Source organism: Ictidomys tridecemlineatus, chromosome 8 (assembly GCF_052094955.1).
Source record: "Ictidomys tridecemlineatus isolate mIctTri1 chromosome 8, mIctTri1.hap1, whole genome shotgun sequence".
In the NCBI taxonomy this organism is placed as follows: Eukaryota; Metazoa; Chordata; class Mammalia; order Rodentia; family Sciuridae; genus Ictidomys; species Ictidomys tridecemlineatus.
Genome location: NC_135484.1, coordinates 135,688,179 through 135,710,423, shown reverse-complemented (window position 1 = coordinate 135,710,423; position 22,245 = coordinate 135,688,179). Strand labels below are relative to the sequence as shown.

The window sequence follows — 22,245 nt, the reverse complement described above, 5'->3', positions numbered from 1 at the left end:
CCTCACCTTGGCCAAGGAATGGAGCTGGCTATTTATGGACTGGGGTGTCCAAAATGATGAGGCCCCCAAATAAACTTTTCCCCTTCTGAAATTTTTCTTTTACTCACAGCAGTGGAAAAGGTGACTAAAACACATAGAATATTCTATATAGCCATCTGTTAAGTCCATTTGATCTATAGTATAATTTAACTCTGTTTCTCATTACTGTTTTGTTTTGTGTTAATGATTCATCTGTTGGATTCAAAGTTACGTGTATTTACTTTATTGGGGTCTGTTTCTCTCTTTATCTCCCATGGTGTTTGTTTTATGAAACTGAATGTTCCAAAGTTTGATGCCTACATACATTTTTTTACATCTTCTTCATGAATTGCTACTTTTACCAATATATAGTAACCTTCCTTGTCTCTTTTGTCTGATTTGAATTCTATTTATTTGGAGATGCATATAACTACTCTTTTTTTGTTTTCATATTCAGTGTGCTTATAATATCATCTTCCTTCATTCAGTTCCTGTGTGTGTATATCTATGTCAGGTGAGTTTTTGCAAGATGCAAATTTATAGGTCTTTTGACCCAATCAATTGTCTGTATTTCCTAATTAGAAAATTAGGAATATTTACATTTAGGGTAATTTTGAAAGGTATGTACTAATCCCTGCCAATCTTTCATTTCTCTTCTGATTTTATTCATTCATTCATTTGTTTGTTTGTTTTGGTGTAGGGCATGAAACCCAGGAATATTTTACCAGTGAGCTACATCTGTAGTCCTTTTTATTTATTTCAATTTTTGAGACAGAATCTCAGTAAGTTGATGAGGGTCTTGATACATTGTTGAGGCTGGCTTTAAAATACTATCTCACATAATAGCTGTGATGACAGGTGTGCATCACTGTGCCCATCTTCTTCAGGAGTTCTTGAATAATATATTCTTTCTTATTTATCATATTCTTTGATGTTTAACTGAATTAACAATTTTTTATCCTTTCTTAATTATCATGTTTTCCTCTCCTAGTGAGATTTTCTTTTTCCCTATGTTGTCACAATTGTATTTGTCTTGCTTCCTCTTTTGTGTGAATAATACCTTTAAGTATCTTCTCTAATGCTTGTTTAGTGCTTATGAATTCCTTTAGTTTTTGCTTTGGAGGAAAGGTTTTTATTTCTGCTTTGAGTCTGAAGCATAAAGCTGCTAGATTTAATCATTTGGGGATGGCAGGATTTGTTTTTGAAAACTTTCAATGTATTGCTGCATCTTCTTAAGGCCTTTAGAGATTCTACAGAGAAATCTGCTGCTGTTCTAATGGTTTTGGCTTTCGAAGTGACCTGACTCTTCTCACTTTGAGCTTTCAATGTTTTTTCTTTGTGTTCTACTTTCAGAATTTTTAGGTAATGTGAGGTGGAGAGTTCCATTTTGTATTTCGGGATCTAAGTGGCTTCTGCACTTGATGGCCACATCTTTTTCAAGATCTGAGTAATATTCTGCATTAATCAACTGAATAAGTTTGCTATGGCATTATCCTGTACCTCCACTTCTTGGTCTGCAGCTATGAATCTTGAGTTTTGTATTTTAATAGATTTCTAATCAGTATGACATAACGCAAACTCCTTCATCATACCAAGTATTAATTATAATTGTAGTCTTCTGTTAAAAGGTTTTAAATATTTAATTCTGCATTATAAAAAGTATATTCATAAACATTTAAAGAAGTTTTAAAAATATTTCCTCTTATTTTGAAGGGGGTGCTAAGTAGCATTAGGTACATTACATAGCATACTGTCATACATTCCTATTCAGAGTTGGTAGCCATATGAATACATGAATCTGGCATAAACTGGAGAGCATGTGTGAGGCTATATTTTGAGTAAGTCAGTTTTCAAATTTTTTACTTTTCAATTTTTAACTGGCATGCATTTCAAAACTGGAAAGTGGGGTGTCTTCTTGGACACAGTACAAAATCTTTATGCAATTCATATTATTTTTTCCAGAGTATCTCTGAGAATCTTCCCTAGAAGTGTGATGGTTATGGATGTGGTCATGAATATCAAAGAGCAAAGCACAGAGTAAACAGAGAAGCCAAAGGTAAAAACCCTAGAGTGTAAAAAATTCACTGGAGAGTATGATTGTTAAAAATATGAGCACAAGTGTTTTATAATAGTTGAAGAAAATTGCTAAAATGCATTAATGAAAAAGAGTAACCAATAAGTGATGTATCTAATCAAGTTTCAGCAACAGCCTAAATTGGAGTGTTGCTAGGGGAGCTAAATTATAGTTCCATATCAAGATACGTTTAGATGAGAGGAAAGGCAAAGGCAAGAGGAGATGAATGATGAATAAGAAAGGAAGAAAATCCAGGGAATAAACAAAGCAAAGAGAAGCAGGCATAGACTTTAGAGGGAAGGGAAAACACACCATATAAAGGAAATAGAAAGGGCAAAGTATTTGAAATTGAAATGTAGAAAGAAGGTGTGAGTTTCCAGGACCAATATTTGTCTCAAAAGTGAAGATTTCTGGGTCATTATGTGTTCCTTAATTTTAGAAAGACATTCAAAATTAAAATACACCTAAGCACAGACCTATGTTATATTTACCTAAAGTAAATATAAACCAGTATAGCCAGCCATGTATATACATAGTTTTATGCCATCTCTAATGTTCCTACTTCCCAGGACAGTAAATATCAAGCAGAAACAGAGAATGTGCAAAAAGAAAAAATAGTGGTTACTCTTGACATTGCTTGATGAAATGTCCATTTGAAAATTCATGACTGTTTACACAGCTTCGAGTTAAGGGGCATAACTAGGAGTAGCCTGTAGTTAGATTCCAAGCTGATAAGTTAAAATGTAGGAATTGGAAGTGAAGTAAGTATAAACAAGAACTTTCAAAATTTAATGAATCATCTTTTGGGGACCATGTTCACAGTGCACAATCTGATGCAACATGTTTTTGATGCTTCCAATATTCCTGGGCCTCATGACACAATCTGAATGACAAGGGAATGATTTCCCCTTAGGAAAATCTCAAAGGTTTTAGTAATACTTGACTGCACTTTGTGAGAGAAATTCCACGGTATAATGTATTTCTGGTTTGGGGAATTTGTAAAGGTCTCAGGACCCATCTCTTTGCCTGCTACATAGCATGAGTCTCTAAGATCTCATCTCACTCCAGTCAGAAGGGCAGCTATTAAGAATACAAACAACAATAAGTGTTGGTGAGGATGTGGGGAAAAATTCATACTCATACATTGCTGGTGGGACTGCAAATTGGAGCAGCCAATTTGGAAAGCAATATTGAGATTCCTTGGCAAGCTGGGCATGGAATCACCATTTGACACACCTATCCCACTCTCCAGTCTATACTCAAAGGACTTAAAAACAGCATAGTACTGGGACACAGCCACATCAATGCTTATAGCAGCACAATTCACAATAGCTAAATTGTGAAAACAACCTAGATGCCCTTGAGTAGATGAATGGATAAAGACAATGTGGTATATATACACAATGGAATATTATTCAGCCTTCAACAAGAATGAAATTATGGCATTTGCTAGTAAATAGATGAAGCTGGACAATATGATAGTAAGTGAAATAAGCCAATCCCAAGGAATAAAATGCTGAATGTTTTCTGATATGTGGATGCTAACCCACAGTAAGGGATTAGGGTAGGGAAGCAAAGAGGAACTTTGGATTAGACAGAGGGGATTGAAGTGAGGTAGGAAGGATACTAGAATGAATCAGATATTATTACCATATGTGCATATATGACTGCATGACTGGTATAATTCTGCATAGTGTACAACCAGAAGAATGAGAAGTTATACTTATGTATAATGTTCAATATGCATTCTAGTGTTATGTATAACTATTTGGAACAAATAAAAACATTAAAAATAAATTTTAAAAATTCGTTATGTAAGAATCACAACAAATAATCTATTCCTAAAATTATCTAAATTTTTTATTAATCTAAGTAATCCAAAATAATCTCTAAAATACATTTGTGATCTACTTCACAGTGTTAATGTGGTTCACAGTAAAGTCTCAATAAACACAAACTCTTAGAATTATGCTTTTTTGTTGTTGCTTTTTGTTGTTGTGCTGGTGGATTGAACACAAGAATGCTCTACAAGTAATTCACATTCCCATCTCCATTTTCCTATTTATCTTTTTTTCTGGAACATGGACTTCTACTGACTCTGCCTCTTGAGTATAATTCATCTTTTTGAAGAATATACTCTCTGTTTTTGAAGATGTTGTAGAAAGAACATATATGATAATGAGAATATCCTCAAAATTTATTTTCCCATGTAGACCATATTTAGTTTCAACATAAAATATTCAGTATTCTAAACCAAATTTTATTCTCAAATGTCATATTCTATTCACTATTCCATAAGGTCTAGGATGATCAAGTAAGGAATAAGTTATAAAATGACAGTAAGAATTCCATGTTCCAGCATATGCTGGAGTGTAACCTGTGTATGCCAATGTAATCTGTCAGATTAGGAGAATGAGTTTAATATGAGTGAGCAATACAATATGACTATACTACAAAGCACTTCTTAATTTAGGCTGCATTATTACAAAATGGCCTCCCCAGTACAAAATAGATTTGGCCTATTCTATAAGCAGCTAATCGGGCTATTCTTCAACTATCATTTGTTATCATTCATCTTCTATAGGATTATGTCAAGGCAGAATATATCCAAAGAGATGTGAGTAGGTTGGTGAAAGTGCTTGAACTTAAGCCACTAAGTTATGAGAGAAGAACTGGAAATAATTAGCCCAGAGAAAACAGTGCTTGATTTGGACATGGCTAAATATTTCTAGCTTCCTGAAACTCAACCATAGCTACTTTAATAAAACATAATTAGATATATTATTCATGATGTTTCATAATCTATTTTGTCTCTTAACCCATTCAATGAGTTCATACTATTGGTTATATGTATTTTTATAAATTCTTTTTTCCATGTGTATTTATACTTGACTTTCTTATTTAATTTGTGTCACTCTAGTGCTTCCCCTATTGAAGAGTGCTATAGTTTTCATTCAGATTCAAAGAATGCGTGAACTTTCAGAGAGTTTGGAGTTCTTGAACTTATGATGTGTGTAAATTATAATGTGTGTAAGCAATTACATAGTTTATACCATATGATACACATTTTCCTTATTAGCTATGGGACAAATGAACCATATTCCTGGGGTTGGGTAATTATTGTATTTTATTTCTTTATAATTTCTTTTTATTCTGTAAGTTTTGAGGTGTACAAGTGTGTGTGTGTGTGTATGTGCGTCTATTCTCATTTTGTGGATGGATTAGAAAAATATATATTTATGTACTTTCATTTAATTGCTTTCTTTTGGATGTGTTTATGATTTAGCCTTGTTTTGACATAGGTGGGATATAATTATATATAGGTTTAAACTGTTTTAATCTTAAATTAGTTTATTTGTTTGTATATTGGTTTTTGTCCTTAATCCCATTTCTTTAGTTTCTCCCCACCCCAATTCCAAATTTTCATGCTCTCTCTCATCTTTTGTCTTTTAATTTTAGTTAATTTTTTGTAACTCCTTCTTTATGGTCAACATCAGCTACCTATCTCCTGACTCTCTTTTGTTTACTTAACATATTTCAAACATTTCTTGCCTTCATACCCTATTTTCTCTTTACTTAAGAAACTTTAATTCCATTGACTAATAGAATTAGATAGTTAATGTAATTCTTACCCAATTCCTGTGCTTGTGGTTATTGATAGAATATACGACATAGTAGACACCTGCTGTTTAATTCTGAATTGAGTTCATGATTTTTTATTTTTGGTATCGATGGTACTGATGCTCACCTCAACATTTCTATATAGGTGGGAATTTTTGCTATGGATGTCAAAGTGGACAGCAGAAACTGTACATCTGTTACTAACAGTAGTGCTATTCCTGGCTCCCACTTCTTGTAAGAGGGACTAGAATGTGATTGGGACATTTCAAGTTCTCAGAGTTGAGATCTTGCTGTGGAATAATACTCACAACTAAGCCAAGTAAGTAATAGCAAATCTCACTCCACACATAATAATCTAGCCCCACCTGAGCCTTCACATTACTTCAAGGGCAGAGAATTGGGGAAACAAAACCAAAACCCCCAAACAAAGAAACAAACAAACAAACTAAAACAAGTTCCAAGAAGGAACAATCACAGATGGCACCGCAGATTGCACTCTGGGATATCTACTCATAAAGCAAAAAAGATAACTATCCACAAGAGGACTTAAAAGAGGAAGGAGAATTCATCTCAACTGATGCACAAGTCGAACCAAGACCTCTGAAAACATGAGGAAATAGGCCAAGAAATCTCCTCCAAAATTCAGAATCTGCCAACAAAGGATCCCAAAGATATGTAAATAGATGAAATTTCAAAGATTATTAAAAACGATTATTAAAATGTTAAACTAAAAGAATTTCTAAGCAATGAATAAAAAAAGCTAATATTGAAGATAAAAATCACTTCAATAAAGAAACAAAAATATTGAAAAGAAACCAGTCATAACTCCTGGAAATGAAAGATACAAATCATACTTCACAGTAGCTCAACTGTGGAACTAACCTAGATGCCCTTCAATAGATGAATGGATTAAAAAATGTGGCATATATATACAATGGAATATTACTCAGCAATAAAGGAGAATAGAATCATGGCATTTGCAGGTAATAGGATGGAGTTAGAGAAGATAATGCTTAGTGAAGTTAGCCAATCCCAAAAAACCAAATGCCAAATGTTTCCTTTGATATAAGGAGTCTGATTCACAGTGGGATAGGGAGAGGGAGCCTGGGAGGAATAGAGGAACTCTAGATTGGCCAGAGGGGTGGGAGGGGAAGGGAGGGGGCATGGGGTTAGAAATGGTGTTGGAATGTGATGATTATTATTATACAAAGTACATGTATGAAGACATGAATTGTTGTGCAAAAACTTTGTATCAAACCAGATATGTGGAAAATTGTGCTCTAAATGTGTAATAAGAATTGTAATGTATTGCAGTGTCATATATATATAAAATAAAGTTTCATTGGAAAATATCACTAACTGATTAGATGGCATAGAAAACAGAACTTGAGTCCTTGAGGACAGAACTTCAACTTCATGCCTCCAAGACAGGATAAAGGCTCTCAAATGGGGGCATTCTGGTGGCCAGCATGGAGGTGGCAGGAGCAGTCCACAGAGCTGGGGAGTCACTAATTCTAAGGGCGAATTCACCCAACCAGAGGGCTGAAAGTCCAGGGACAGAGCAGAGGCCTCATGAGGGTGACTGAGCCCCTGGCGGCAAGTTCCTGGTCAAAGCCCAGGCCAGGCCTCTGTTTAAGGCAGAGCACCAAGGGTGGCAGGAACCCTGCGCTTCCTGGAATTCTGAATGCTTTTGTCATAATTGACCCCAGCAACACTCCAGGACATTCAGCTGGAAGGTGGATGGCCATAGAGTGGTTTTTGGAGCAGAGCTGAGGGCTCTCTGAAGCTCTAGCAATGTCTTCGTGGTTTAGAGGCCTAGGCTTCGGCTTGGGCCAGTTCTTGGGTCAGGAGGGAGGCAGCTTGGCTTCCCCCACTGGCCAAGTCTCCGGCTGCACCATAGATATGCCTGTGGAGGTCTCCAAAGCTGTGGAAACCGGTTCACTTCGTTGTCGGAGAAAGAAAATTGAAGCCACAGAATCAAGGTGGAGATCCGAGAATACAAGACTTGAAAAGTATTGTACTGATCTGGAAAGAAAGGATGAAGCATCACAGTTTCAAATAAACCTTCAATCTACAAGCTACCAAAATCAGCTGCAACAGAAACAGGTAGAAATCGGCCATTTTCAAGCAAGCCAGATGGCAGTGCAGAAGCAGTTGTTGAGCGTGCAGTCAGCTGCTCATTCATTACCTTCAGGAGTGGGTGGTGTACCAGCAACCAAAGCACCTTGTTCATTTGGTTATGGACTCGGTGAAGTCTGCAAACTACAACATACTATTAAGGTCCTGGAACAAAACCGAAGTCAGGACATGGATCATCACCAACATGAAATGTCCATCTTGCAGAATGCACATCAACAAAAATTGGCGGAGTTAAATCACCAGCATCAACAGGAGTCAAATGACTATGAAAGACGGATTGCAGAACTTGAAAAGCTGTTACACCAAGGTGACTCAAGAGTTATACTAACTGATGAGTCTCATGTCTGGGAGATGCAAAACATGATTCAGGTTCTACAAAGTGAAAAACTAGAGTCCATAAAAAGAATCAAAGAACTTGAGGATACAATAAAAGACATAAAGAAAAAATTATCTTCTGCAGAACACGACAGAGATGTCCTGAAGGGAGAAAAAGAGCATCTCAGTGTCAAAAAGCAACAAATAACTGAAGAGTTTGAAAACTTGAAACTGGAATGCAGTAAATTGCAGCCTTCTGTATTGGAGGAGTGTGATCCTGTGGCAGAAAAGGGAACAATTCCTCCACAGAGTTCATCAGTGGGAGAAGTGTTCAGACTACAACAAGCCCTGTCTCATACTCATAATGAAAGAATGAAACTGAGTAGTTTAAGGCAGGATACCAGTCTTGCTGAAGACAATCTGAAACTTCAAATGCATGTGCAAGTTTTAGAAAAAGAGAAGTCATTATTGAGTCAAGAAAAGGAAGAACTTCAGATATCACTTTGCAAACTTAGCTGGGAATGTGAAGTCCTTAAAAGTAATGCTTCAAATGACATGAATTTAAATGTACAGATACATGAGTTAACACTGAACTTGGAGGCTAAGGAGCAAGAACTGAATGAGAGTATTAATGAAAAGGAAATGCTGATAGCTCAGTTAGAAGAACTGAAAAACGAGCACCAGGAAGATACAAAGCACATGAATTTGATAATAGATAAGCTATCAAAACAGCAAAATGAAGGAGATGGTCTAATCCAGAAGTTGAAACAAGATGTAGAGGATGAAAAAGAGAGAGTTCATCAACTTGAGGAGGATAATATGGACATGACTAAAGAGTTGCATGTACAGAAAGAAAAGTTAACTGAGAGTGCACTGAGCCTCCGTGATTTGCATTTAACCAAGCAGAAGCTTGAAGATAAAGTCAAAGATTTAGTAGGTCAGCTAAGTCAGTCACAGAAAAGTAGTTTAAACATCCAGCAGGAAAACCTGGAACTTAAGGAACATATTAGCCAAAAGGAGGAGGAATTATGTAGAGTTCGGAACAAGTTAAGACATGCTGTTAATGAAGACTCTAACAGAAATTTTAAGGATGACTTGCTTAAAGAAAGGGAAGTCGAAATTACAAACTTGAAGAAAAATCTTGCAGAAGTAGCACAGCTCAATGAAAATTTAAAAAAAGTTGCTTTTGATTTCAAAATGGAAAATGACAAGTTGATTTCAGCATGTGAAGATGTAAGGCATCAGTTGGAAGAATCTATTGCTGGTAACAACCAAATTTCTCTAGAAAAAGACACTATTATGGAGACGCTGAAAAGAGAGAAAGTACAGATAGAAGTAGAACTGTGTCAGGCCAAAAAGAGACTGTTGGAAGAAGCAAACAGTTACAGGCAGACAATTCAGGAACTCTCAGATGTATGTAATTGGAATACCTCTGCCTTACAGCTGGAACAGGAGCGTGTAGTGCAACTCAGTCAAGAGAAAGACTTTGAAATAGCAGGACTCAAAAAGAATATTGAGCAAATGGCTACTGATCAAAAAGAAACTAAGGACATGTTGGCATCTCTTTTAGAAGAAGAGAAGCAATTGATGCAACTTCTAAATGAGAAAGAAGTTTCTATTGACCAACTCAAACAAGAAAATTCAGCACTGCAAAAGGATTTAGATAAGTGTTCTCAGGCCTTAAAACAAAATGAAACTTTAAGGCAGACCATAGAGGCAAAAGCCAGAAGTTTCAGCTCCATGAAAGAAGAAAACACTCATCTGCAAGAAGAATTGGAAAGAATTAGGGAACAGCAGAATCGAGTTGTAGCTGTGGCTGAGCCTAAAACCCTTGATAGTATCACAGAACTGGAATCTGAGGTATCTCAACTGAATATCATCAAGAATCATCTGGAAGAGGAAGTTACACATCATCAAAAGGTCATTGAAGATCAAAACCAGAGTCACATGCAACTACTTCATTCACTACAGGAGCAGAAGGAGGAAATGGATAAATTTAAATACCAGTATGAGCAGATGAAGGCTGCACATACTCAACTGTTTTTTCAAAAAGACAAGGAAATTAAGAATTTGCAGAAAACCATTGAACAAATCAAAGCCCAGGGGCATGAAGAGAGACAGGATATTCAAACAGAGAATGCTGATAGTTTTCCAGAAACAAAAGTGAAAAGCCTTAATACAGAAAATGGGAGTGAAAACCATGCCATCTGTAAAGCCAAAATGGAAAATTTTGTGAAAAGAGTCAAAGAACGAATACTTGAGATTAAACTTCAGAATTCAAAGAATATGTCTTTAACCAGACAGATAGACCAGCTGTCGGAAGATGAGGTTGAGAAACTCACTCAAATTATCCAGCAGAAAGACATGGAGAGAAGAGCTCTTCATGCTAGAATGTCTCTAGTTTCATACACCTAGGATGTCCTTGACGTCCACCAGCGACTCCAGACCTGCATTATGGAAAAGAGAACAAGGATTTGCATTTTGAATGGGAAGATCCAAAAGTGACCCCAACATACCTTTGATACCAGCTGAGGAAACTAGGCTTAAAAGTTCTTTTTCAGGACTTTTGGTTCAATTTCTAGAAACAGAATCTCATCCAGCTATTCTACAAAGAAAAATTTCTGATCATACCATGAAACTTTTATACTCACCAGGAAGGAGAAAGCCAGGTGTAAACGTACCAGGAAGTTGTAAATATGGAACAGAATTCAGCCATTCTTGGCTCCCCATTTGGAAGCTGTGACTCTTATTAACGCAGCTGGACTTGGTTGGACCTGGTGGACCTGGGCATCTTCATTTGAACTGTACACTATTGCCAATACCCCTTGACAACAGCCCTGGAGTTGTACTAAGGGACCTTTGAAGGCAATAGATAATTATCAAGCCAGAGATAATTTAGTACTTTACAGAATTCATAAACTCAAGGTACTTTTTCCTTTTGGAAAAAAAGTCATATATTGATAGAAAAATGATAAAGAAAAAACCCCTGATATATAGAGCTCCCTATTTTTTTGTTTTTATTTTTGTTTTTTTTTTCATGTTACACTTAAAATTATTGTTTGATTGTTTGTTTGCTGTAGCACTTTTGGTTTATTAAAATTTGTTCTGATGTTATGAGGTAACTGTATGTAGTATTCAATTCTTAAATACTTTGTGAATCAGAGCAGTATCAGTGAACTTATATAGCTCAACCTCTTTTTTACAATATTTGTTAAATATAATTATATTAAAATAAAAATGATACATTTAAATGACGGAAAAGAAAAATCCAACCCATATGATAAAGATATATCTCCAAAGTTAGAGTATGATGTAGCAAGAAGTTGTGAATTCTTTATCAAAGAAAACATTGAACAACTACTAAAAGAAAATTACAGTTGGAGGGCCCAAATAAAAAATTTAGTGGATTAATTCTAAGATTCTTTTAATCAAAATACTATGAACCTATTTATTTAACTATTTTTAATTGTCTAAAAAGTCACTTCAGGTTAAACTCAATTTTCTAGGAGTTAAATATGTCCATAAGGAAAATATTTTCTACACATTAAGTTTGAGTCAAACGAAAAGACTTATTACATCAATTATTTCCAATGAAAAGTCAATTTATAAGAATGTATCATTAAAATATGGACTGTTTATCTAAATGCTTCTCTGGGTTAACAAAAAGAGTATATAAATTTAATCTTTTTTATTTTTGTAAATTAAGATAAAAGATGAATCGAATTTCTAGCTTGAGTTGGGCAAAGTCGGAGAAGAGAGAAAGCAGATTATGTGGCAATTGCTTCTCTGAAACCTGTAGTTTTAGAACCATTAAAGGACATTCTTTATTAAAATTAATTTAAAACTTTAATATGAAATCAATTTTTAAATATAAATTATATTGTAATTTAAATATAATTTAATTTTTATCACATTTAATTTAAATTTATTTTATTAAGTTTATGTTAGTTTTATTACATTTAATTTAAATTTATTTTTTGATGTAGCACTTAAAATTTAATTAGTATTATTTTTAATTTTATAAAGTTAATTTATATTAAATTATACCAATTTATTTTTAAAAATTTATTAAATTTGATTTAAATTAATTTAATAAAATGTAAATAAATTAATTTAATTTAAATAAAATTTAACATAAATCAGATTATTTAATATTCATTACATAATTTAATATAAATTTTCATACAATCAATTTTAATGAGTGTTCTTAGTGGTTTTGGAAGCCACAGGTGTCAGAAAGATATTTGCTGTAGGGCCTGCTTTTTTCTCTTGTCCAATTTCACCTAGCGTGGGTTGGAAACTTTTGATTTGTCTTTTTTCTTAATATACAAAAATCAAAAATAGAAGACAAAATACGTGTAGCTATAAATATATGTAAGCTTTTCTTTCTTTTTTCTATATCTTTTTAAAAAATTTTCTCTCAGTTTCAACTTTTTCTTTCTTTACACATGATAATCAAAATACATAACTTCGAAAAGAAAGAAAGAGCACTAAAAATTGCAAGAGAAAAACATCAGGTCTCGTTTAAGAGCAAGCCATTAAGGCTCACTTCTGGCTTCTGAACTCAGATCCTAAAGAAGAGCAAGGCCCAGAATGAGATATTCAAAGAAAGCTCTTAAAGAAAAATTTTGTCAGTCAAGATTTCTAAATCCAGCAAATCTCTTTCAAAGTTTATGTTGAAAGAAAAGGTTTACATGACAGGGATAAGCTAAAGGAATTTTTGATCACCAAAGTAGCACTATAAAGATACTCAAAGATAAACTGCACAAAGATGTACCCAAAAATAATTCCCAAATCTCTTAAGTAGATGATGACCATGAGAAGAGCAACCAAGTAAATGAAAAATAAGACAGAATTAAATGTAGAAAACAAACAAAAATATTATAAAACTACAAACACATATCTATAATAACCCTGAATGCATCTGGTCTCAACTCCCCAGGTAAAAGCCACAGATTAATGGATTGGATCAAAAAACAAGGTCCAACTAAATGTTGTTTGCAACAAATCCTATCATCAGCAGATAGGTCATTCAAATGTAAAACTAATAAGGATTTTTCTGACTTTAATACTATAAATCAAATGTACCTAAAGGACATCTACAGAATATTTCACCCCCCAAACAGCTGAATTTACCTTCTTCTCAGAAGCTCATGGAATCTTTTCCATTATTGACCATATTTTAAAATGAGTATATCTTGCAAGAGGATATTCGTTGAGCTCTGCATATAAAATGTGTTCATGAATTTGATGTGCTTTGACAGGAATACATGTGTTTTTCCAATAGTAAACAAGTATAAAAATAAATCAAAGTGTTGCTACAACCATAGTTCCTAGAACCCATTATTTAAAATCCATTTTTATTAAAATGAAACCCTATATTTTCAGAAATATGGGTTAATTATAAACCAAAAGTTTTCTTCATGGTGTCCCTATAAAACATATTTTAAATTTGTTACATTTATGTTTCTCTCTATAATGCTAATAAAGATACATTACATTTTTTCCTTAGAAATCAAATCATATACTTTCAAAGGCTTTTGATGACTATTACTGTGGGACCCAAAAAGTAAAAGTTTATAACTTTCAAATGTCATTTTCTAATTATAGTGAGCAAATCAGAAAGTGATTTCTCTGTATAGTACTGGTAGAATCTCTATGAGGGCTTTCAGTAGTACTTCCTTCCCCATCTAGTTTTGAAATATAATCTTCTGAAACACAATGTGGGACTAGAACTTAAATGTTCTTGTGTATAGCCATGACAGTGACTGGTACAGAGTTAACACAGAATCAATTCTTAGAGAAGCATGGAAATAAATACATGGAAAAGATGACTAATTTATATTAAGCACTATTGATCTATTCCTTCTTTTAAGGAAAATATTCTGGGATTATGAATAAGTACAGTTCAATGCAACTTAGGTAACAAAGACTGGCCGTTCTTTAGCCACTAGACCAGAAGTTTTGACTTTGGAAGATCTCAATAGAATATTAAGACCTATTTTCAGGTATTAGAAATCATTAGATTATTTAATTGGCATTCAGTAATATAGTTTTTCAGTGCACAGACTGAATTACTTCCACATCCTTTGTGGTGGTGTAAGAAGCATGGTCCTCTCTTGGAAAGCATGCTTCACTCTTCCTTTTGGTGAGTAACTCGGAAACAGTCTGTCTCAGCAGGTCAGTGTTAGAGAATTGTTTTATATAATGATTACATGTATATGTGTCTTTGGGAATCTTTCTTGACCCAGAAAGGCATTGCCTTTCTGACTTTTTTCCTGCCATATCTCCTAGTGATATACATCTATAGAGCCAACTTTGATCAAGATGATATAGGGTTTTGTCTATGTGGTAACCCTTGGTAATGTCTCTATTATATTTATCACTTACCCCTGTTAGAAAATGTTTCCTGTTAGAGAAATCTCAGAAATGGAAGTTCATTTTGAATCTTTAAGGTTTTCAGGAGTACCCACTAAGACTGCAAGATCCCCTGGTCAGTGTAATACCCAGTGGTGTGCAGAAACCAGCTCCTCACAGGCCTGTAGGGAGTGTTAACAATGCCAATTTCCTAGGTATAAAAATGTCTTCCAAGGGTGATTACTAGCTACCAAAAGTTGAAAGTTTGCTTATAAAATCCCTGAATATTGAACAATTATCTCTCACAAGCTGGTACAGTTTGGCTCCAGCATGCCACCGGCTTAATTCTTTATCAACCAACTGCCTGAGGAGAATAATGACAGTTAGCTAGGAGCAAGGATTTTGAGAAACACGACAATGGAATGTGAATAGGAAGAGAGAGGTGAAAGAAAAGAAAAGGGAAGGGAGGACTGAGAACACAGACTAGATGATGTCATGCTGTCTCTGGGAAATGTAGTTGCCTAGAGTTGTACCAGTTGCAGGTGTGCAGGGCTCTTCTTGAACTGGGAGCTTGGTTTGATCAAAGAATTGGAGAGAAGTCTGTCTTTAATGAGATGATGCCCCTGGGTTCATGTGTAGGGGCCTCCTTTCTTATATCCATTGTATTTCAGAAAAAATAAAACCTGCCACTTGATATTGCATTCTTCCAGAAGTAATGCTTCCATTGATAACAAGATGATCTGAAATTGTCAAATACAACTAAAAGTAAATCAGTAACCACCTCCTTAAGACAAACAAATCAGCAAGTTTATGATTTTAGGGAAACTATTTTCATTAACCTTTTGGGCAATTCAAGGAGAATGGCATCCCTATAAACTATGAAAATTGTGGGATTTATGGACTTTTAAACTAAGGTTAAAAATAGAAATATCAACTTCCTTTCACTCTCTAGGAAAGGCCTAACCATTGAGAAATTTATTTTCAAAGATTTATTTTAAAGATTTTAAAGATTGAGAAATTTATTTTCAAAAATTTATTTTAAAGATTTAAGATTGTATCACGGGCCTTAGGATTTGAACCAAAGAAAGAAGTAGCTAAACAAATGATAGCTGAAATGGACAAAGAAGGAATTGGCACCATTAGTTTAAAAAATTTTTTTGCCATTATCAGTGTAAAAAGGAGTGAGAAAGATGTAAAAGAAATATTGAAGGCTTTCAAATTATTTGATCATGATGATACTGGGAGGATAACACTAAGTAATATCAGGAGAGCAGCCAAGGAGCTCAGGGAGAATTCAACAGATGATGAACTGCAGGAAATGCTTGATGAAGCTGATTGTGATGAGGATGGGGAAATAAATGAGGAATAATTTTGGAGAATGATGAAGATGACCGATTTTTAATACTGTTCTGTCTCTGGGAAGTTGTCAACAAATTCACATTTGTTATATGATTCAGTAATGTAAGATCTGAATGGATCCATTTTCAATTTTTAGTTTGTGTATACAGATTGGTCTCTTGATGTTTATCTGTGTGAAAATTACATTGTTTCTACCAATATTGTTATATCTTCCATACAAAAAACAAAACATGACAGCTTCGTTGAGCCATGAATGTAAGAGCAGTGTTAATTCCAATTGCTTTTTTTAAAGTCCAGGTTCCACAGACTTAGATTTTTTTTTGAAGTTTATTGCAGTTGGCCCCACATCCAATTGAATTTGGCAAACAAACCATTACTTTCTCTATTATTATTGTGTGACTTAAAAAGTTGATTAACATTGTCTTTTTAATTACTTCTTCAAATATGTAAAAAAAATTAGAACTGGCTAAAATCTAAAAAAAAAAAGAAAGAAAAGAAAATGAAGATTGCATTGTGTGATTATTTCCACAAGGTGACTTGGTTTGGGATTCCTGGAAGTGGACTCAGATTGAGATTCCTGAGTAAGTGGTTTATTATTAAAGTCTTAAGGATAAAAGGGCAAAGCCAAACTGCAGAATCAGGCAAAATCCTTTTGAGGATAGCAAACCTTCCAAGGGAAGTCTCAGATCAGAGCAATTGGAGGTAAAAGCATGCCTCAATAGGGCTGCTTGGGAAGGAGAAAACTAGATCTGAGAGGATCTGGGCAGAACATTAACTGTGTCTACTATGCAATGTTCCAGAGAAAAAGAAGAAATATGAATGGTTAACAAATATATGAAAAAATGTTAAACATCCCTAGCGATTAGAGAAATGAAAATCAAATAGAAAAAAAATGTCAAAATACACTTTGAAATTCAAAAACAAACAAGCAAATACTATACTGAGATTTCACATCACTCGAAACAGAATGGGAATTATTAATTCTACAAGTAACAATAAATGTTAGTGGGGTATGGAAAACAGGCTACACTCATACATTGTTGGTGAGACTCCAATTAGTGCAACCACTCTGGAAAACAGTACGAAGAGTCCTCAAAAAAACTAGGAATGGAACTACTATTTGATCTAGTTAGTCCACTCTTCAACTTTTATCCAAAGGTGTTAAAATTAGCAAACTACATCGACCAAGTTACATCAATGTTTATAGCAGTACATTTCACTTACCCAAGCTATGGAAACAACATAGATGCCCTTTAGCATTGAAATTGTGGTGTATATACACAATGGAATGTTAATCAGCCATAAAGAACAATTACTTTATGACATTTGCCAGTAAATGGATGGATCTGGAGACTATCATGCTAAGTGAAATAAGCCATTTCCAAAAAACCTAAGGTTGAATGTTCTAATATGTGGATGCTAACCTACAATAATGGGATGGGGAAGAAAGAAGTGCATTGCATTAGACAAAGTGGAATGAAGTGAAGGGAGGGAGAGATGGGAATGGAAAAGACACTGGAATGAATCTGATGTAACTTTCCTATTTACAGATATGAACACACCATAGTGAATCTCATCATCGTGTACATGCACAAGACCAGGATCCTAATTAGAATAGGACATATTCCATGCTTGTCTAAATATATCAAAATGGATTCTACTGTCATGTGTAACTAAAAAGAACATATAAAAATAAAAAATCAAAACATTTACAATTTGTGGACTTATGACAATTGTGCCTTGATAAAACATGTCAGCATAAGAAAAGTACTAGGTAATCTCAAATTCCTTTCCAAAATGCTTTTAACAATGTATACATACACGAATAGTGTTTAAAACTTCAGGTGTTCTACACCTTACCAGGTTCAGTAAAAAATTTAAGAGTTGAGTCTTGTCTTCTCTATTGTTATGGTGTTCTTCCGTGGTATCTCTTTATTGAGAACATGTAAGGTAAGGATTTTATCTTTAATACTTCAGATGCTTTTTGTATTGTGTCAGATTAGTCATAATCAAGTGAAAATATGAATCTGCTTAGTTTCCATATTAATGCTGTCATGGTGGAAAGCATTTTTACTATTAAAAGTGTGTTCTTTTCCATATTGGTTCTCCATTCATATAAATAATAACTGACTATAAAAGTCTGCAAGTGATGAGAATTTTGTCTCAGTTTTGGTTTTGCATATTACTTTTTTTAAACTTGGCTCTTGAGAATTATAAATATGTAATCCGTGAAGGATAATTTCCATTGTCTTTCACTTTTTTTCGAGGAGTATCTGGTGTCTAGGAATTGTCATATTCTATGACTATAGCCTCTGCTGTCTTGCTACTAAACAGGTATCAAGCTATTGGTGCAATGAAACCTGAACGAATTCGAAGCCAAATTTAAATAGTACTGTTTCCTTTTCTTGAATATATTCACATATTTAAACAACCTTGAATGAGGGGTCTATCTATCTATTAATAATATGTATTTATCTACTGAATTTTATAATTTTTGGTCCTCTAGCTGTTTTGATAATTGAGAGTAAACTATGGAAACATGAAGATAGCATATGCTTAAGAAAATAATCTCATAAAACATTGAAATTTCAATAGTTAACACTTTCCTCTATTTCTTTTGTTAATTTTTCATGTCTCCTCTTTTATTCTTCAAGAAAACAAGTTTTTTTCAATAATAGATTCTTTTACAGTTATAATTTATTCTTTAGCTTTGAAATGTTTTCCTGTATATTTACTAAATGTAAATATACAAGTCAGAAAAGCATGGTCCATATAAATCCTCAACTTTCAGTATTGCCATATTTTAAGAAAACTGGATAAATTAAATTTTAATTATGATACATAGAATTAGATTAATACTTCTATAGGTATACTAGATATATAACTGTTATTTAAACAAAGCTACCTTACTTTGAAAACTCAGAAGTAAAAACAAATTAAGAGAAAGGAAAGTGGAATTTATGGTGGCATTTGCCTGGCAATAATGCAAAGTATACTTAATAGCAAAAGAAAAAAAATGGTATTTTAAGTTTATACTTTTTATTGACTATTCTTTGAAGAATAGTAAGAGAAATACAAAGATGCTTAAGGTGCAGTTCTTAATTCAGATTCTTTGCATAACAGCATTAATCATACCAAATTGATTTAAATTGTTCTAGATGCATTAGCATAGAAGCTAGAGCCTCAGCCTTTTTCTGAATTATTCTTTTTGCAACAAATGGATTAATTGTTCACTATGATTTTGTTTGACTATATATTTTTAGAAATCCACAATGTTTTTGTAAATATTTTTTTATGCATTTGCGCATTTGAGATAGTTGTATAACTTATATACTTATCTATGTTCTTAAAAATTGTGTTCTTAAAAATTCTTAAAAATAGTTTCTGAATGTAGTAAAATAGCATCTTATTAAGTTAATGGTAAATGTACTATTTAATATATATTTAGAATTAGGATAAAAGAAAAAGTTTTTGATTAGTAACAATTCAGACCTGTACTTGTGTCATTTAGTTCCCTCCTGGATTCTGGAGATCTTGCATAAGTTCCACTTTCATTGTCTTTAGTTTTTTAACTAGATATCATTTTTCACAGAGTTTAATTATACATGACCATTGGACTTCTATCTCCCCCAAACTGTCTTTTTGTGCTTTTAATTTTGCATAGTGAATCTTATATTTTATTGAGCGTTCCTCAAAATCTTCTTGGCCTATGTTGCTATCAAACTTAAGCTTCACATTCTCTTTATATAAGGATTTGAGATTCCAGGCCTCTACATGGAAGTCTGGAATTCGTTATGACAGCATCCTCCTGATAAATTTTCCTCTCTGTTTCTTTAGTTTCTACACAAACAGCTGCTATCTATTTTTCAAGCTCATGAAGTTTATTCTGTAATATACTTCGACATTATCATTATTAATTCATGGTACTCGGCATGAGAGGAAAATTAATTGTTTTGATTCATAATGTATATAGGAAAATCACTTAACATAAAAATATACATTTATCAGGTACAGAAAAGAACTGATGCATAATAGAAGGAAATATGCAATAATATAACAATTACTTTCTCAGAAAGATCCCAGTTATATATTTCTTAATTTTTAATGGTCACTTAATCCTAAATGTAAAAAAAACTGAGAGAATGAATAGGAATTTAAAATTGATTCCTAATATGAAATTCTCTTAAAACCTTCTTTCCTAATAAAATTTTGAAGAAATTTAAAAGATTATATGAAATAAGTTACCTGCAAATGAAACAGAACTTTTTAGTTTCTTTCTATTTCTGATGTTTGTGATTGTTGTTGTTTTGCAAGTTGCTCTACAACTTCAGTTATTGATGATGTATCTTGTTTACCCACAGCTAGACAAAGAATAAAGTACATGAAAAAACTAAATGCAGATATTTTAAGACACTTATGTTTCTTTACTGGAACATGAAAATGTAGGTGTTTTTTATGATTTAAAAGAAAAGTACATTTGGGATTGGTAATCCTCCCTGATTCTAGAAAAAAAAAATCAAAAGCAATAATTGTAGGCAATTCAAAGTTGCCTACTGCAATGCCATAACTGTTCTTTTATGAACAAGTATAAATATTTTGATTGTCCTAATTTTTTTTTTCATCTGGACCACTTGCACATATACTATAATTATAGTGCCAACACAACAACTCAATAGCAATTATAGTTGCTGGATTTTCATCATAGGCCTGTATTTTCAGGTTGTTATGTCTTTTCTAAACAATGAGTACATTTCTTCCTGGTGAAATATAACTATCTTCTTTTACTTTAATTCATTATTCCTTCTAACACACTTATCCTTTTGTACTACTTTTTGTTATTAATCTTTTATTAATTATTTATTTTTTAACATTGATTCATTACCTTTTTTTTTTTTTTGATGCTGAGGATTAAACCCATGGGCTTGTGCATGCAAGGCAAGTTTTTTTTTTACCAACTGAGCTATATCCCCAGCCCAACGTTATACTTTTTTTTACCATTTTCATGTCCTCCATTTTTTTGTTTTGTTTTCTATTGTGCTGGGGATTGAACCCAGGGCCTTGTGCATGTGAGGCCAGCACTCTACCAACTGAGCTACATCCCCAGCCTTCATTACCTTTTTTAGGAACTCCTTCACTCTTTCTTTCCTTGTTGCCTGTCATTTCATTGTCTGTAATCTCCTGTTTTCCACTGTCTGGCTCACCTTCTTTACTCCTACACAAACATCTATGCTGTTATAAATTGTCAAATATGTCACAGGAATGCAATGACATTTTATCACTGGTACCAGTAATTAAAACACTTCATCACTGGTACCAGTAATTTTTCTATTCACACAATGATTAAGTGAGAGATTTGGGAAGGAAAGTTGAACCCTATTTGAATCTTGGTTCTCCTCCTTTTTAGCTGTTATGATCCTCAGTAAGTTTCTTTTTTGATTCACAGTGTCCTCATCTGTACAACCTCATAGGACTATTGCAATAATTACCACACACACACACACAGACACACACACACACACACACACACACAATTGGTTAGAATTAGTTCAAAGAATGCTTTAACAGTTTCTACCATGAATATAGAATGTGGGGAAATGGCATCCCTGTCCAGTGTTATTTTGGTAGGGTAAAATCTAAGCAGTTGAAAATCATATGTCTAGAAGTATCTGATCTAGAAGTAACTGATAAGATGAAGAAGAACATATTCTTCTCCATTGAAAGATGAAGAGAAAATTGTTTCAACATAACAATGCTGAGTTGGCAGAAGTAAGGGCATTATGACTTTAGGAAGAAAGATCCCCAAATCTGCCTGACCATTCCTACTCAGAGAAAATGGATCAAGTTTCTATGATATATAAATGGAATCCAATGTGAATAAGTGCTTTTGAAATGGAAGTTGCCATCTGCCATTAAACATAAGGATTTTTCTATTCAGATGACTAATCCTTTTTAAAAACTTATTAATTTATACAAAACCTGTGTATCTTCCTATTGTCCTCAAGTGATTACAAGCTTTGCAAGGAAAAAAATGTCATAAAATAAGGCACATGCTAAGAAACATTCAAAATCACTAAATATGTTTCCTAAAGATTATAGATAAAGTACTCAAGTATTAGTCACACATATTTTAAAGGATTAAGACATGACATGTAAATAAAAAGAACAAATATTAGAGTTAAATTGCTTCCTACCTGAAGAGACTTAAGTCTATCCAGAAATATCCTACCATGAAAAAAATAAAAAGGCCTGAGAGCTTAACTAGCAGATTGTTATAATCACCCCGGAGAATTTATGACTCTTTCCTGTCTCTTCAGGTCACTTCCTTCAAATTTTAGTCTTCCCTGATGCTGTCCATTTACTCT

General features: G+C 33.6%; 1 protein-coding gene and 2 pseudogenes across 14 annotated transcripts in view; 2 read left to right on the top strand and 1 right to left on the bottom strand.

Moving 5' to 3' along the window:
- Positions 1 to 22,245, top strand: part of LOC110597363 (serpin B6-like) — a 312,873-nt gene that overhangs the window by 176,960 nt on the left and 113,668 nt on the right. For 12 of the 14 annotated variants that reach the window (XM_078020459.1, XM_078020455.1, XM_078020452.1 and 9 more), the window contains one exon: positions 1,981 to 2,074. The exons of the other annotated variants lie outside the window; for them this stretch is intronic. The gene's annotated coding sequence lies outside the window, so the exon portion shown is untranslated. The remainder of the gene's footprint in view (positions 1 to 1,980; positions 2,075 to 22,245) is intronic. 14 annotated transcript variants of the gene reach the window in all.
- Positions 6,896 to 11,165, top strand: LOC144366317 (thyroid receptor-interacting protein 11 pseudogene; annotated as a pseudogene).
- LOC144365818 (coiled-coil domain-containing protein 122-like) lies at positions 18,472 to 21,043 on the bottom strand (annotated as a pseudogene).